The sequence below is a fragment of the Anser anser genome, assembly GCF_964211835.1.
Source record: "Anser anser genome assembly, chromosome: 13".
Lineage (NCBI taxonomy): Eukaryota > Metazoa > Chordata > Aves > Anseriformes > Anatidae > Anser > Anser anser.
Genome location: NC_139734.1, coordinates 11685575 through 11697205, shown reverse-complemented (window position 1 = coordinate 11697205; position 11631 = coordinate 11685575). Strand labels below are relative to the sequence as shown.

At 36.5% G+C, this 11631-nt stretch overlaps 1 long non-coding RNA gene across 1 annotated transcript; it reads left to right on the top strand.

Moving 5' to 3' along the window:
* The first annotated feature begins 223 nt into the window (after window positions 1-223).
* On the top strand, window positions 224-10193 carry LOC310880989. The gene is made up of 3 exons (XR_014572034.1): window positions 224-351; window positions 475-590; window positions 9005-10193. It is a non-coding gene; the product is annotated as an uncharacterized lncRNA (long non-coding RNA).
* Window positions 10194-11631: the final 1438 nt, after the last annotated feature.

The following is an 11631-nucleotide window of genomic DNA, read 5'->3' as shown; positions in this document are numbered from 1 at the left end:
AGACTCTCATCTCCATAGATAAGGGCGTTTTCTGTTTAGTAGGGGAATTTTGACACAGTTTTAACCCAGACCAGGACACCTCCATTCTTCTGAACTTCACAAGATGGAGTATTTTGCAGAGGTCAGTTTTTTAGCACTTTTCTAATCAGTAGGCTAGGTCTTCAGGTGGTGTAAAACAGTCTTGGGTCATCTTACTTCAGCTGTCAACACTGATTTACACCAACTGAGAATTTGCTTCTCTATTTAATTCATCTCCTGTTGTGTTTCTTTCTTGCTGTCATCTGATGTTTGTATTCTATCCACATATCTTCCAGGTTACTGTCTAAAGTCTATGCAGAATGAAAGAAAATTGTAAGTGATGTTACAATTGATGTTCTTTATGGGATCTAGCCAAGTGGTACTCAGTGCAGGATCCAATTTGGGGGTAGGACATAAAATAGCTTTTATATCAACTTCATGTATTTGATTCTATAGCTGACTAACTGCTGAGTGGGCCCTTCAGCTCAAATTAAATCACCCTGTGGTATCAGAAAGAACCAATTCTAAAGAGCATCTAGAATGTGTGACTTCCTATTTTCTCCTTTTTCCAGGTGAGTAGTTTTTATTCCCCAGGGACTGCTAACTTCAGTTTTGTGTGGTAGTTGTTCCACCTTTTACTACTAGGAAAAGCCTGAGAGAACTAACATAATCAACTGGAAAAACATAAAATAGAGGGAAGAGACTCTTTTAGCTAGATCTTTCTTTGCGTCTAATGGGAAAGATAAGTCTCTATTCCATGTGCTTCGGAAACTATATCTCATTTTGCTTCTTTGTTCTTAATGTCTTAGTAATAAAATGAATCATGTACCTTAAACCTCAAAATAATGTGCTGGCCCTCTTTCAGCCAACAAAACTAGTTTTCTGCAGTAGCTTCTCCTTGGGATCAAATACACTGTTAATGTAGTATGGATGTATACACAGATTGAAATGTGTATGTATTTTTTTGTTTCCCATGCTGTGACTGGAATGTATTAGTGATTTGGATGTTGGAAATTATACTCTTCACTTCAGGCTTCATTGCAACAGCAGGGTTCTTAATTTCTCTGTTTTCCTGGTGATGCTCATCATCAGCGTCCATCTGGTAGTATGTTGATGAAAAGAGCTAGTGATGATACACCATTTTCCAGTTGAAAGAAGATTGATTTTTTGGTCTAGATGTAGGTAGGAAAGAATAGATTAAGTAGCCAATGTGTGACTGGACCGAAACTCGAGTTTGGTTCGTACATAAAGCTGACATGGGGAAGATATTCCCATGTGTAAAAGATTATCTCAGACAAGTTTTGTCCTCATGGCTTCACTTTCCTATTTGTGAAAAGAAGCAGTAACCACCACTGGCCTATTGTCTTTTTCATCTGTAGAACGTTTATAAGTACTGTTCCATTTTTTGGCAGTAAGTCAACTGAAGCCCAGGAATGTGGGTTGTGGGGTTACTTTTGTTTCCCCTGATGCTATCAGGAATGTTTATGCTTGATCACTGGTAAGCTTGTCATCACTACTCTCTTCCTCACTTCACTTGATCGCACTAACCTTTTTCAGTCCTTTCTTATTTGCTTGAAATCAGAAACCACCAAGACACTTTGAAGAATCTGGTCAACTTGCAGCGAATAAAATGCCTCTGAAGAAACCTCACATAAAAATCTGTTGGAAGATTTACTCTTTAATCTTAAAGTCTTTAAGATACAACTATAAAGTAAGCCAATGGGTTTGAGAAACCCACTCTGACTTTTCCTTTAGGATGTACCTTTAGCTCAAGGACACTTTGGATCAAAGATGTCTTGATTTTATTTACTTATTTATTTATCCTGGTGTTTGATCAGAATTGGCATTTAAGTGAAAAGTTTCTTTGAAAGTTCTCTTTGACTTAAATATCTACTTTCTTTTTTCAGTATATTGTCTTGATTAATTAGAGGAACTGAATAATTTACTGTTGTCTTGTACTACCTATTTTTTTTCTAAAATCTGTCCTCTGATGGCAGTAATTCAAAACAACCTGTTCTTAAAACAACAAAAGCGCCAACTTTATGTTTCTTTAATTTCAGTGACTATAGAAGAGTTATTTTGAGTTATGAAGCAGTTATCATGTAAAAATAAACCTACACCACTATGGTGTGGGAAGAAAAAACAATAAATGCTTTCTGTAACATTTATAAATAGTTAGGTTTTTTGTTTGTTTGTTTTCAACCATAGGATCTGAGATTGTCATATCAAATTGAGTTCATGAGTATGCTGTAATAATTATCTGCCTTTTTTTTTGCTTTGTTGAAATTATATAATGAACTCCATGATTTTTATCTAGTCTCCACCAACAAGATAAAGGTTGTTTGTAGGCAGAAGTGTTGTATTATGAACAGATATATTCAGTTAACATAAATAATAACAGTTTATTAATCAGTAACAGACCATCTTACCAAAAACTGGAAGGGAAACATAAGCTTCTCCCTTCCTAGAATATCATTAAAAAGTAGCCGTGCCACTTTTCCTACGCTAGTGAGGCCAGAAGACACTGAAGTTTGGGTTTTTTTTGCTCCCCAGTCTTTCCCTTCTATGTGATCACAAACAGGGAAATGTGAGACCAAGACATTGTGAGCTTTTGGTTGCAGAAAGGAGAGGAGTCGGGATGATAGTGTGTAAACAATGGTGCTCTGCAAGACCTCTTTCTGAAAGTATTTATAAACTAGCCTTTCTATAGATTTATCAGTCCTATCTAACGTCTTACATAAGGATATTTTTATTTAAAAACAAACAAAAAAAACACAAGCTCTCAGATCACACCTAAAAGTAAGTGATCATTCTCCATTAGCTTTGATTTGCAGATTTGATTTGTAGATTTGCATAAAATTAGGCTGTACATTATAACTAATAGATGGAAAGCTAATAGGTGGGATAATTTATCACTGAAGTGAACATTGATGGGATTATAACTACCAGAACGCTTTATTAGTATAGCATTGCCTAAAAAAAATAGCAATCTGAGACTTTGTGCTGTATGAAAACAAATCTTTGTCTGAATATAGTTTTTGGTGACTTTGCAAATTAGGCTAGATGGTACAGAATAATTTGTTTTCGGGTTATGCAGGGACACCTCTTAATGTTTCTGTCATTATATGCTGGTTTAGTGTAATGGAAGTTAGATTATTTTGCTTTACGTGATGCAGGCAATGTCTTGCAACAACATCTTTTGCTTTGAGGCCTGAGAGTTGTGAATCAGAGAAAGAGGCAGCTGGAGGCAGAGGCAGATGTTCATTGACTTGTGAGATCTAAACCCAGTCCTTTTATTCCTGATAACACTGTCCAGAAATGTTCTATTCAGTTCCAGAAAATAGAAAGAATATGCTGCTTCAGAAGAGCTGTTATCTTGGCTTTTGTTTATTTATCTTGAACTGCTAAATTAAATCCGCCTAGCAACAGACAGACTAAGAATAAATATCCCAGTTGTATTCAATATTGCTGCCCAACCAGTAACACTTGGATCACTGGAGGTGGTGGATGAAGACAGACATCACTTCAGGATTTATTTTTTATATATATTTTAAATCATTTAGATTTTCCTTAGAGAACTAGGAAGTGAAATAATCCATAGTGTTCTCAATCTCCAAAGGCTTCTGCCTTTGCAGGATGATATGACTTACCAAGGGTCTGGATGTCTTTTCAACCCTCATTATATACATTTTTCCTTGTGTGATGCTAAGGTTTCTGTCTCTTTACCATCTTGTACCATGCTGAGGCTGCTGGTCTTGCTTTTACTAGTAAATGGTATGTGTGCTCTACAGGCTGATAGTCCTGAGTGCCATGTTATACCCCCTTCTTCTTGTAACTCTAACTCAGATCCAGATAGAGTTTAGTCTATACCACTGGATTCATTGAGCCGTTGATTAAATGGGGTTCTTTGTTCATATTCCATTTTTCATTATAGCACGAGCAAGGCCATAGCAATATACAGACTGGACTGGAACACCAGACCCAGAATTAGTTCAAATGAAGCCATAATCTCACTGAGGATAGTAAGAAAAGACTGCTAGATCAACTGAAAAAGGTGGTATTAATAGTAGTAGTATTAATACATATATATTAATACATATGTACATACTTTTCAAATTTTTGAGTAAAATAAAAACTCTACCTGGACTTGTATGGTTAGTGGCATTTCTGTAATCTCTGGCGTCTCTTACCTCATAGGTTGTAAATGAGGATGAGTGTGGAGGTACTGGGATATGTCCACAACAAGATTCAGGGGTAGCGGGGCAAAATTCTTGGTATGGGAAAGCCTGAGTAGAGGTTTAAAGCCTCTGCAAAACTTGTCAGCTTTGCAGTATCTCTTACCCTAGATACTCTGGATCCTAAAAAACATCCCCAGTGATAGTCCTGTCTTCTCTGCTAGATTATAAATAATCTGAGGTTGTTTAGGGCATTTCCTCTGCCACTGCTCTTGGCAATTTTGAATTGCCTGGATAGAGGAATTTACAGAGGAAAAGCTATTAAATTCTCTATCTCACTCAGGTAAAAGTATGCCTGTTCATGAATGGTTTAGAAAGTCAGTGCCTGTGTCATCAGTACGTCTTTTTTTCATATCTGCCTAAAAGAAGTGCTATGCTTGAGCAGAGATATTTGCAAATAAGACACTATTGCTGTTGTGAGTGCTACTTTGACTGTGATAAGAAAATTTCATCAGATTGGAACATTTTATTCCTTAATGGTGATCAGATTCTTACAAAAAAAAAAAAGTAACCATTGACTTACTGAATGATTTTAATTCAAAACAATATGAGCATTTAGGCTGTGGCTCTGCTTTACCAAACTCCCACTCCCTAAAATGAAACACAATGTCAGCTGGGGCACCTGTGCTCCATACCTGCTGCCAGTGACGTAGTCTACTTTAAGTCAAAGAGGATGTCTGCTTCTTAGAACCTGTCCAGGGGGTTGTTTCACTTCATTCACAAAGTGAATCCTTTACATACAGTTAAATTTCTCTGACAATAAGCACTGCAAGGTTATTTTTTTAAGGTAGTACAAATGTGCTTCCTTTTCCACAGTGTTTATTTCTGTGAAATCTGAGCTTTAGGATTTCACTAATTTGGTCAACTTTATTTGCTTGCAGTGATTTGAAGTCAATGAAACAGAATTTTTTTTAGCTACTTGAAGTATTTTAGAAGTATAGTTCTGAACATGGTAGAATATTTCTTCTTGATATCAGCAATCTGATTATTTCCCTTCCCTCAACTGGAAAAAACAACTTATCAGAAAGACATGACATATGCTAAGAGCCAGAGGAAAAAACAAATATACAGTCCTAACTGATGTCAGTCTATAAGAACCCAGCTAGAGCAGTCCATTGTCCATATCCTTAGAAGCTTTAAATTTAATCTACCACATCATGATGATTTACAGGAATTGTCTTCTCTTCAATTTACTGAACATGTCACCCTTCCTAATGTATTTTTGATTGTTTTCAGATCCATCCTTCTGATAGAGAAATCATATTTTGAACCTGTTTTTTTTTTTTTTACCCCTGAATTTCTTAACATTGAAAGAGCTAGTGTAATCGTGTAATCTCATTTTCCGTGGTTATGCTTTTTTTTTTTTTTTTTTAATGCACTGGCATAGAGGGAGAGCACAGAGGAGAAAAGTCTCTTTTTCTTTGCCTATACATAAGGTTTTATACATGCACTAGAATTTGCACTTACAGATTACGTTTAAAAAAAAAAAATCCTTACATGGAAATGTCTTAAATATGTAACACAAGACTAACTACATGATCAGGAAGAAGATTTGACTTAAGACTGCTTTGTTAACCTGAGCATTCATGATTACCAGTCCTATTTTTTATGATAGCTTTGGAGCATTCATATTATTTGCATGGTTATGCATTACTTCTAACATTGTTATAACTTTCAATGCTGTGTTCCAGTAATCAGATGTCAGGATAACAACTGGAACAATAACTATCTGATTGCTTAAGTTGCCTTTTATTTATTTATTTTCTTAATTGGCAAAAACAAAAGGCCCAAAGTGGTTAGGACAAAATGTTTAAATTCAGAGAGAGATCTCCTGCCACTCAAATCTATTCTTAGTGGTATTTCACTTTTTGTTGTTGTTTTTAATCAGCAAGATCATTTGAAGAAACTTTTCACCAAGTATGAGTAAGAGAATGTGGCATGTGAACTGACGATTGAAAGTTCCTTTAAAATTTGTTTATACCTCTGAGGAAATATTGTGTTTTTCTAAAGATTTTTTTTTTGGGGGGGTGGGGGTGGTTATGTGGTTTTTGTTTGTTTGTTTTCGTTTGCTTGCATTTTTTCCCTTTTTATTCCGTCCCAGTGTCTTTAAATTCAAGGATATATAACTTTTAGGGAAATAGAGCAAACATTTGAGACCACTTGTTCTGATGATTAGTGTGAGATTGCCTCCCATGCTACTCCATCTTCATAGCTGTGGTTACCCCTGTTGGAAAGATCAAACTAAAATGAATGTAGTAGCGTATGCTGTAGGCTTATAGTTGTGTTGACTTTTTCCAGTGCTCAGGGAAGCTTTTTCAATGTTACAGAAAAATGTCCAAAAAAGTCAATCTTACACACTCAAAGTTCATTGGTTTTGTTTCTGGTTTGCTGAATGTGGGTGGATTTTTTTTGTTTGTTGTGTTTTGTTTCTGCCTCTAACTTATCAAGTCAATAACTTGAAATCAGGGTCTCTGAGGGACTTCTCATGTGCTGGAGACTAAGATATAAATCAGTGCAACTGTATGGAAGATAGTGAATTAAACACAAAGCATGTATATTTTATTAGTATGGATATTACTGCTGTACTATTTTGAACCCAAGCTTAGGTTCAAAGTTGGCTGTGGTAGTTCTGTGTCCTTGTACTTCATCAAATAGTAAGTTTCAGAGTCATTCACACATTGAGAGAAAGACCATCATGTGTAATTTGCCATATAATTTTTTATGTGTTGGAAAAGGCTTTTTCTTTCTGTTGTTATACCTGCCGAGTGCACTGAATAAACCTAAAAGCAATTTAATAGCTATTCATGATGTGATGTCAAGCAGACCTCGGGGAAAGAGGCTTGTATTTTTCAGGCTAACCAGCTTGCCAGACTGTTATTTCCCAGGTTATATACAATGTGTCATGTCACATCTGTAAGCACTTGGTGTCAGATGTAGCTGTGCTTCTCCTAAAGTGTAGTCACCTCTCATTGTCTTAATCCACATTGCATTAAGTATGAAAGCTGAGATGAGCAACTTTACAGAAGGTAATTTTCTTCCAGCTGAGATAAAGAATTCATAGGTCTAAGATAACTATCTATAGCACTTGAGATAACACTAACCCCCACTTGAAGAAATTACCCAGTGTGCAAGCCTTTAGCTGTAACAAAAGCCTTAGTTTGTGGTTTTTCTAGACCTGCTGCATCCGTCAAAGTGGAAGGAGATTGACACAGTCAAACTCCTCAGAAAGCGTCCCAGATCAAAGTAGTTCCGATAAAGTAGGAATATTCCATTAAAAATAGAAATGTACACCAGTACAATTATTCATTTTGTAAAACATGCTGGCTCAGAATAGGCAAACAGGTACCAGGACCAACTTGTGAGTCTGGTGCACCTGAATGAAACGCCATAAGACTAAACTCGGTGGTTCTTACAGGTTTAAGTAGTGACCTCTTCCAATACATACTTATTCCACTATTGCTGTCAGTCCAGAAATTGAAAAAGGTTTTGTAACAGACTTGTGACAGACTTCAGAATCAGATTTCCATTGTATTTTTCTAGGTCATACAAAATAGATGTAGCTAATGAATCTGTGGCTGAATCACGTTTATTGGAAGGTCACAGCAAAATTGAGTCTCCTGAAATGACAAGGTGGCAACTCATTATGTGAGACAAATTATTTTTCACTCCTTGAGTATACATTATAATATCATTAATCATGATGAAATATTCTGTTATTAATGTAGCTCTGCATAATTTCAGACTTTCAATTTATTCTAGCACTGTTCAACATCCACTACAAAGTATCTATCCTGATGTTAGTGTACAGAAGAGGTGTTATGAAATGAGCTCTCCTTTCCCAAAGACAAAACAAAATACTGTTTCTTAATTTAGAGTAAAAGTGTGGACAATAGCATGAACACGGTTATACCACATAAAAATTGGAATCATTTAGCACAACCAAAATGAATTTTACATGAACATTCATATTTTCCATTTTCTTCTAGCTAACAATCTTTTTCATTGTCAATACCCCCAGAATTTTTTATTCAGAACTTTGGCATGCTTCATAGATAACTACAAATGTTATGGATTACATGTCCTACCTTAATTAAAAGACAATAATTTAGCCAGTATCTAGGTACCATTTTAGATTTATTGCTGTTAGAAGGTAAACGTTTACCCATTTATCTTGCAGTAGATTATCAGGAGTGTTTCTGTGTTTCTGAGCATTAATTTCTTTTGAATACACAGAGCCCAATTCTGTGTTATCGTAGGATGCCACAGTGTGGTAGCTGTTGGTAAATGCTGTTGGGCTTTTTGGTTTGATTTGTTTTTTCATGTGTGTGCTTTGGGATTTTTTTTGTGCAAATGCAATACCCATGTATCCATCACTGTGCTTATGGGAGCTCAAAATTGCAATCAATAAAGGGCTGGTGACTAGCATGAATCTTGCAAGAGGTCTAAAATCTACTCACCTCTGCTTCCTTGTGAAAGATTTGCTGCTTTAGTTATGTTGTTGCTAATACCTATTTCTGTTGTAGACCAAACTCTTTAAAATTTCATATCTTTCAATAGCAAGACAAGCAAAGAGTTTGTTTGTTGTGTTGTTTTTGTTGCTGTTGTTTTTGTTTTTTTAATACCTCCCTGGTTGAGAGAGGCTTAGGATATAGATTTACTTTGTTTATTAGCTTGTCAGTCTGTTTTCTGTGTTTAGAACTACTTACTTTCTGGTTATGGTCCGTTACTCTGACTGATCACTTTCATCTCAGAACAGGGCTAATGGAGAGAAATGAAACTGTGCTTTGTCAAGAGAGTCGTCATCTGCTTCTTCAGGTGATGGAAAGCATGTTGTAGGCTGTACTTCAAGTGCTGCAAAAAAGAATGGCACAATCCCCATTGTAACTGATGATGATAAGTCAGATTTATCCTTGCTTTTGTTGCTTCTCCGAAGCTAGTAGAAGTGCACTTGTAAAGAATTTTTTTCCATTCCCCAAGGCTCCAGAAGAATAATAGAAACAAACTTCTGTCCTAGCCATTGATGAGTCCCTGACCGTTGCCGATCCACAGAACCTGAGATGATACCTTACTACATGAACTGGAGCTCTTATTTGGCTGCTCTTTGCATGCAGAACTCTATTCCTTTCAGCTAAGCAATCGAAGGGGCTCTGCCTGAATTAAGTCATGGGATCACATTGTATTTAACTGCTTTGCTTGACTAACATCTCCCTGAGGGAATTTCAACAAGGGAGACTACTTCCATTGCCACCAGGATTTTAAGCAAGACTAGACATATAGGCTGTATATCTTGTGGATTGAGGGGAGATGGAGGAAGGAGGAGAGAGAAGAGCAAAGGACAGGGATGTGGGGGGGGTTGTCCATATTTCTTTTTGTTGGTTTGTTGGCTTGTGTTGTGTTGTGGTTGGGTTTTGTTAGTTTGTTTTTTTTTTTTTCCTTGCTTAGCTTCCCACACAACTTGTCAGTGTTTCTCAAGGAGTGAGACAAAAGAATGGAAAAAGAAATTGAATGTGTTCTCAATACAATAAAAGCAGGAGAATGACAGCCACTGACTGAGAATTAGGACTAAAAATACTCCCCTCTATTCTGAAGGTGAATCTTTGAGATAAGACTCATTTTGCTAATAAAAAGCAGCGCAAACAGCTACTTTAACAAGTACAAAAAAACTGGGGTCCCTTTCAAAACATATTTGATGCAGCTTATTCTGACAGCAGTTTCTGTTCCTGTGTGGGTTTGAGTTTTTCTTAAAAAAAAATATTGAGAACAGTTGAGCATTTATGAGCAAAACTGTTGTCCTTTCAATTATTTGTTACCACTGCTTCAGGTAAGTTGATAACGCGTGACTGAGGAGACTAACATTTTAACCACCCCCAAAAAGTGCTGTTTGGCTTTCTTCACACTGAATGACTTGTTCTACTGATTAGGGTTAGGACAATTGACCCAACAGTAACCACAAACAAAGATGAACACGAGTGATACATCTCACAGTTCTTTTAAAAGAAGAAGAAAAAATAATAAAGAAAAACTTTCTTTTTGTACATAAGCCTTTTGGAATTGGTTGCTGTGTTGCATAAGACCAGATTGACAGAAGAGGCCTCTGAGCTCTTTGGTTCTGAGTAATTTTTGAACAACACATACTGCCAAGAGTAAAACAAACTCAGAAAAATACTGAGCAGAAAAATGGCCCAGTGAAAAGTGCTGTCAGGTGAATCACTGTTGAACTGCGCAAAGCAAAATTTATCATTTTTGTCTGAAAACAGTGGTTGCAAGAAATTAAACAAGGAAAAAATGTAGTTTTATGTCTGATAATACATATTGCTTGACTGAAGCCATGTCAATTAAAACCATTAACTCAGAAAAAGTGAGTTAAAGGTCTGCAGTACAAAATGTGACAGAATGTGGTCTGGAACAAAGCACATGAAAATACAGAAAAGTCCTGAATGTGCTGAAGCAGTTAATCTGCTATGCAAATCACTAAGGTGTAAGGTGAGAACACAATATTGTTACACCATCCATTCTGAATTTTTCTAATCATAACTCAGGAGAATAAAACAATCCAAAAGGAGGTTCTTCACCTGAACTTATAGTTGTGGGGCATAGGGGAATGTGTACAAATTACAGGAACTACCAAAAGACACCCAGAATAAGAGGGGCAAGGGGGACTTCAATATTTCCATGTAATCCCACTTGGCTGCAGAGCCTAGGAGAGTGATCTATCCAGCATAAACTAGAAGGAGTTTGCCTGCAGCATTACAAGCCCAGGCTGGTTGTACTGTTTCTCAGGTTGGGATAAAGGAAAAATGTTCTTAAAGGGTTTCTTGAGAGAGCTTACACTACCTGGTATTGCTTATTTTCCAGTACTATCTTGATACCAGCTAATTATTGAAAGGAGCTGGACAACACTGAATTCCTAGGCTGGGAGCGATTACTCAACCTAACACCAAATTCAAAAGATGGTTATTTAGTCCAGAATGTGTTAGTACTTACAAACTACGGATGTATTTCTCAGTATATATCATAACATTCATGGTATCAGAGAACTGCAGAATACTGTTGTGGTTTAACTGCCAAAACCAGAACAAGTACTTTAATACAAGGGGAATCTCTGGAGGTCTACTCTCTGTCCAAGGCAGGTCAAAATTTCAAAGTTAGATCAGGCTGCCACAGTTCTGAATACCTCCAAGGATGAAGGTTCCCCAAGTCCCTGTTGGTTCCTATTTTCCTTTCAAAGTGCATCCCTAAGTTAAAGAGTGTAGTAACTGGATAATGAGAAGATTCTGAGAACCTTGACTCAAACCTCACTGTTTAAATATGAACTTAGTTTCTGGAAGCGCTGGGTTTCTGAGAAAATATATACATATGGTGCTCAAATATGTGTTTG